This window comes from Homalodisca vitripennis, chromosome 1 (assembly GCF_021130785.1).
Source record: "Homalodisca vitripennis isolate AUS2020 chromosome 1, UT_GWSS_2.1, whole genome shotgun sequence".
NCBI classification, from domain to species: Eukaryota; Metazoa; Arthropoda; class Insecta; order Hemiptera; family Cicadellidae; genus Homalodisca; species Homalodisca vitripennis.
Genome location: NC_060207.1, coordinates 96965052 through 96971217, shown reverse-complemented (window position 1 = coordinate 96971217; position 6166 = coordinate 96965052). Strand labels below are relative to the sequence as shown.

Here is a 6166-nt window from a genome sequence, read left to right as displayed (position 1 = left end):
AGACTACGAATAAAAAAACAGCAGTTTGTTATGTATTATGTTTGCTAACGTAACATAACCCTGTCGGAAACCGTTTTTAAATGTTTATATCCCGAGATACAAGACCGTAAAATATACACTTCGAGTGACTTATAAAAAAAGTTAATAAGATCACAGAGGAAAGGGAAGTGTTCATAAACAACGGTTTCATTGACTCATCAGAGAACAGTTAAAAAGGACCGAGAGTGAACAATTATGAGGAGGTCCCCGGTGAATGGATGCAGGCCAGGCGGAGGGTGGCGTGGGTGGTGAATGAGTGGGGCTGCAGGTGCAGCGCATGCCCGCCGGGCCTCAAGGGTGCCAGTGTTCGCTGGAGTTAGGACGCCCACACACCTACGCTCGGTGAGTCCCTCCTTGTACCACTGATAGCATGTGTCAAACTTCTGATAACGTCACAGCAACTGCTTACCACGTTGTGACAAAAAGTACTTGTATTAAATACAATTCACTGATTTGTTTAAACTATCATTCTTATACTCTTAATAAACACATCGTACAATCCAGTAATGATAAAATTACAATATAACTTTTTTGAAAACTGAGATAAATTACGTTAAATATATGTGTGTATGTAATTATTACTTGATACAATCGTTTAATACTTTATAGGCCAATCAAACAGATGCGTTATGTTTTGTTTTATACACGGGCTTGACTGTTTTTATTAATGGAACTGTAATGAGGGTGAACTGCGTAACACATAACAAACCATGGTTTAAATTATTGATTATGTCTAAAATTATATTTAAAAAATACAATGTAACATAACTGCTATTTTCTAATATCATCCCCTTCTTAGTAAACTTCTTTTAAAATTGTAACCTTGATTTTCTAGACAAGAAAAGAGTTTTATAATATTGGTCACCTAATCTGCGTAATATACCAAACGCTGTATCATGTAAAACTTTGAAATATTAAAAAAGTAAGAAATTTTATAAAAATTTCATATAAAATGTGATGTGTACTTTTAAGATAGTAGAATTTAGTGTCGTATAGTAGTAAGGTAATTGCTGTTAGTTTGGTATACTAGTCCAATATATTAGTAGTATTTTTTTTAAGTACTTGATATTAATTAATAAGTAACCAATGAAATAACCCACTTTCTTTTAATACAATTGTATACCTAATTATAACAAATTAAAATGAATAAGAACTTTATATCATAATTACAAAACACTTTTATAATAATATATAATATAATAAGGATGTATAGTTATTTCCTTAATTATGTTTAACTGAGAAAGAATTGTTTCCACATTATTGGCATAATTATAATACTGTATGAAAAATTTTACAGAAAATGGTTCAAACTCTTGTAAATTTTATTTTATTGACTCCCAAGAATCGAACCTATAACTTTTCGGAAAGAGATCTACCTACCGTCTTATAACGGCCGCGGCGAATCTCGTATTAGAAATTATTCTGTACATATTTTCTTTCCCGTTACTTAAGCCTGTAATTTATAAATAGGCAATGTGCAATATACGAAACTAATACACCTCTAACAAACGTTTATCAGTAAAATAAAATAAATCGCACAGCTCATCTCAAAAAATCATAAGCTGTTTTACGGAACAAGTCGAAACGAAAGTGTGAACAGAATATTTAATATTTACAAAATAGTATGCTATGGAGTTTGCTTCAAGTCAAAACCAACGTTTAGAATTGTATAGAGTTGGAAATGTTCTTTAAATTTAATTATAACTAGGAAACTAGAGTATATACATTGCATTAAAAATCAATCGATTTAGAAACATTATTTAAAGGTCAACTTTTTAAATATTACTTTGACACTAGGCATCACACCTTTTTTTAAACGTGTAATTTCCCATTTTAATGCAATTTTTGAATCAGTTTAGTCATGCAACATATCCTATGCGAATTAAAAACATTTTTTTACAATGAACGGTAAAATGTCTAATAATATAAGATTGACTATGATTTTACAATATTTCAGGCACAAAGGTTCGGTTCAATTTATCTAAGTTAAAAAAGAAAACCCTTCATATTTTTTGTGTACCTCAGTTGAACCAGTAGCGAGGAATGAAGCATATTTTTATAAAATATAAAAAGGTTACTGATTGTTATTATTTTAATTTGTAGTTATTTTTAACACAAGCTAAGTAACCTATTTTGATATTTTATACAAATGATCTTATGTAGAAAATCTAATTAAAAATTATGCCGCTTCGACAATTGCAATGACAATTTAAAACTAATAAACCGCTGTTTTAAAACTAGTTTATCGCCGAGAAGAGAGTAATATCATTATTGAATCTCTGAAGAGAAAGTAAAGGTAATCTTAGATTGCACTACTAGTAATTTCCCGTGGTTTAGACGTGATTTCTTTATGAATACCAATGTCGTCATATACGTTTTAAATGCTATAATAAACACTTATGAAAATAATTTACCAGAATCAATTTCAGAAGAATTATATCTTAACCACGATTTTTTTGGGCCATAAAATTGGAGATTGGAACAATTTTTATGAGTTATAAAATACAAACATATTTTTCAACATTCATAATATTTAAATTAATAGCTCCAACGAGTTCAGTAATACGTGAACTATTTTAGGCCAGAGTGGATGGGTTCCGAAGTAATCTTAGTGGATATTATAATACACCTAACGATGATAGTATAATTTTTTTTTAAGATGAGATCTGTAAGTTTATTGGTCTAATATTTATTCCTTTATTCTTCATAACGTTTTGTCAGTTATCTGCTACATAATCAGCCTAATTAAATACAAACTTTTACCTATTTGAGTTTCGAATAAAATTTTGTACTCTAAAATATAGGAGAGCGTCAATGTGAAAGTCACTGGTTGTGCAGTAGGTGTTCTCAAGTCCACTTTCCGTGTAATAAAATCAGCTCTAATCTTGTTACCGTTGCTCTCGTCCGGTCTCTTCCACTGCATATTACTTATAGTTTCCACTATACTATGTTACAGCAAGTCTGTTATATAAGGCAAATTACGTTGCATTATTTCAGAAATATGACATATTTCAAACAATACATTGGTTGTTATTTGTTGCAGAAATAACACGTATTAACTGCATTCGTATTGTTAATTATTAGTTTCATTTCTTGTTTTCCTGAAATTTTCAATAAAAAATAAGCCAAATAACTGATATATAGGTAATGAAGTTGTATAGTAGTTTAATAATTGGCAGGAAATTATTTTTCCTCATAATCTAAATTCCAATATGTTACGGCGACAAAGAATTTTGTTCAGAATGAATTGAATCTCTATTTCAATGAGTTAAGGAAAAACACTTCGATAACCATAGAAATGTATCTAACTTTGAGGAGTGCCTTCTTGTCAGTTTTTTGACCAACAAGAAATAATCAATGGAAGTCATACTGTTACAACCGCCATGCATTTTTAAAGTATTTTAAGTTAGAATTTGTTTCTAATTAGACTTTTTGGAAACATATGAAACATTTATCTTTTTAAAGTTAGCCATTTTTAAATCACTAATGTTCACTACATTTGGCATCGATTCGGTAAAACATCTGGCCGTCGCTTACAAGATGAAAATAATTAATACTCTAAATACAACGAAAGAAAACCTTTAGGAAACAAACTAGCTAAAACGGTAGAAGGGTTTTATGAAAGTAAATTTAAATTAATTAATATAAGTTTCTTATATGTTTGTATTAAAAGTGGCTTTGAAGATATTCAAGAAACAATTAGACATTTTTTCCGCCAATCTTATAGTCCGCCATACGATTAGGTGGTTTTACTACACGCTTTCTTCAAGCGTCAATGTTGGCATTGATATGATATTTTATGACAAAAATATACTCGTTTCGTGTGTGTTTAAGCGAAGAACTTCCCTTACGTGTTGTACTATTGTAAAGCATTGTACAAACATACTTCTGAACAATATATCTTATTAAACATTTCTAAAAGAATAGTATTATTTCACTTCTGGAAGACTGTGTAAAAATGTTTATTTGAGAAATCAAGTGCACATCACAATTAATTATGTCTTTAATTGTACATGCTTTTTTTACTTGACCCATATATACCTAGAACCTGGAGGTAATAAAACATTTAAGTAACATACTGATGTACTATTAGGGGGTCAATACTGACCAAATGGACTTATTCACTTTAATATGTATTATTTCAAACATTCAATAATATAACGCATAACTCCTGTAATAGGCTTCGCTTTAGTTGTACTCATAATTTAAGCTCTATTAAACCTATCGTACATTTACGTATGAGATACCAGACAGAGAAAACAAAACATTCAGACGGAAAAGATATCTTTACAGCCTTTGGCAGATCTTTGGCAGATAGAAGAAGACTTAGCCACCCAACCGAGTGCTATAGTGGGTTCAGCTAAATCCCATGGATGGACATGCACATCATAAAACTCATTCTTCTCTATAAGGAGATGATGTTTCATACAAAACGACATATTATTTTTATTCCATAGAAGATGTGTTTTCCGAGATATCTTGCGGATAGTCAAGCTAAATGTATTACTTGTCCAATGTTAAAATTTCACATGATTGTACTAAGTTTATCTACAAATTTATTTATTCTGTCAATAAGGTCGCACATAAGATCAATATAAACATGTTAAGTGATATGGACCATCATCGAACTCAATGTTACCTACATAGAAATGAAGCCTTATACAACATTTAAGTGTAGAAATCAGTTCCTATTAGATATATGGTGTCGGTAAACAGTCAACAAGAATGATAGGTTTCAAAGGTAAAGGATATATGTTGCCCAGAAATTTGCCCTTCCTGTAGAGATACAATAACAAAAATTGGCTTATATTTTCTTTGTAAGCTGACAGACGTTGTTCATACAGTATTTTTTTTACAAAGATTAAAGTCCATTTTGTGTGCATACGAAGACAAACAAGTCGACTTTCCTAAGAACTTAGGGGAGAAGGTTCGCATGAGTTCAGTCAGAGCACATGATCAATGAAACAGCGTGGTTTTTCACATCATAACTTCTACTCTTTAAAAGCAAGTAATCTCTTGAAGTGGAAGTATGTTTTACAAGCTTTTTTCAGGGGAATTACAGTTTCTATCATTGAAACTAACTATACGATTCTTAATTCTTAAACATAAGTGTTTCAGCGTATGGTAGACTACAACTCTGAATGAAAGTCTCAAAATGTATATCATGGTTGGCTCTTGTAAATACGACCGCTAAAATTTGTTAGAATTATTTTTAAACATGATGAGTATTTGGTTGGAAAGGGTCAAGTTCTTGTTTAACCTTTAACAAAACGGTTTGTAATATTTGTCATGGGATTTGTGCCAAACCAGTGGAAATAATTTACATCGATGAACGACGTCATTTACAATTTTAAACAGTAATTGAGATATAAAATTTATAAAGCCAACGTTATAATTAATACTATTAGAGATTTAGTGAAATACAAGTAAGATTCTGCCAACAGATTGATTGAGTTTTATAATCGACTCCATCATCGACTTTCTCGAGCTTTTGTTTACGATCTCCATTTTAGTGTTCACAAAAGGTTTATTAGTGTGTAAAGAAGGATGTTTACAAGTGTCTCGTGAAGAGGGTGTCAGCGAGACTCCTTTAATAGCTGGCAAGTGTCTTTAGTTTACTCGGGAACAGGCAACTCTTGCATAACTGCCGGAGTGGTGCGACAGATTCTTGTTTTTGTTGAAGGTGAGAGGGATTTTAATTATTGTCGACTATCATGTTATACATGTATATTGTGCAATCAAGATACAATATATAATATTAAAAAGCATACATTTTGACATAGTGGAATTTATATGTTATTCATGTATAAATTAGGCACTCACAAGTTCAGTATTAATTTTTGATAAGAGGAACTTCAACTTTTTTCCAAAGATGATTCTTTTTACGTCCATGCATTTATTTGGTTATACTAAATATTTTTAAAGTGTAGAGGAACAAGCTTATTTATAGTTTTTTATTGACTTCCTTGAAGACTGAATCCGTGACCACTCAGACAGACAGTTACAGCCTTACACATATTCTAGGTTACGGAAGATATTCTTATGAAGGGTATACTCTGAGAGTATAATAAATAATTTTGATAAAAAATTAAAGTTCGTTTGCTTATAACATGAAAGAAAAGAAGGG

At 30.9% G+C, this 6166-nt stretch overlaps 1 protein-coding gene across 3 annotated transcripts in view; it reads left to right on the top strand.

The window, feature by feature from the left end:
• Window positions 1-307: 307 nt before the first annotated feature.
• The window catches only part of LOC124367318 (calbindin-32), a 167556-nt gene continuing 161697 nt past the window's right edge, over window positions 308-6166 (top strand). For 2 of the 3 annotated variants that reach the window (XM_046824066.1, XM_046824050.1), the window contains exon 1: window positions 308-381. The gene's annotated coding sequence lies outside the window, so the exon portion shown is untranslated. The remainder of the gene's footprint in view (window positions 382-6166) is intronic. The other variant, XM_046824058.1, reaches the window with a different exon arrangement.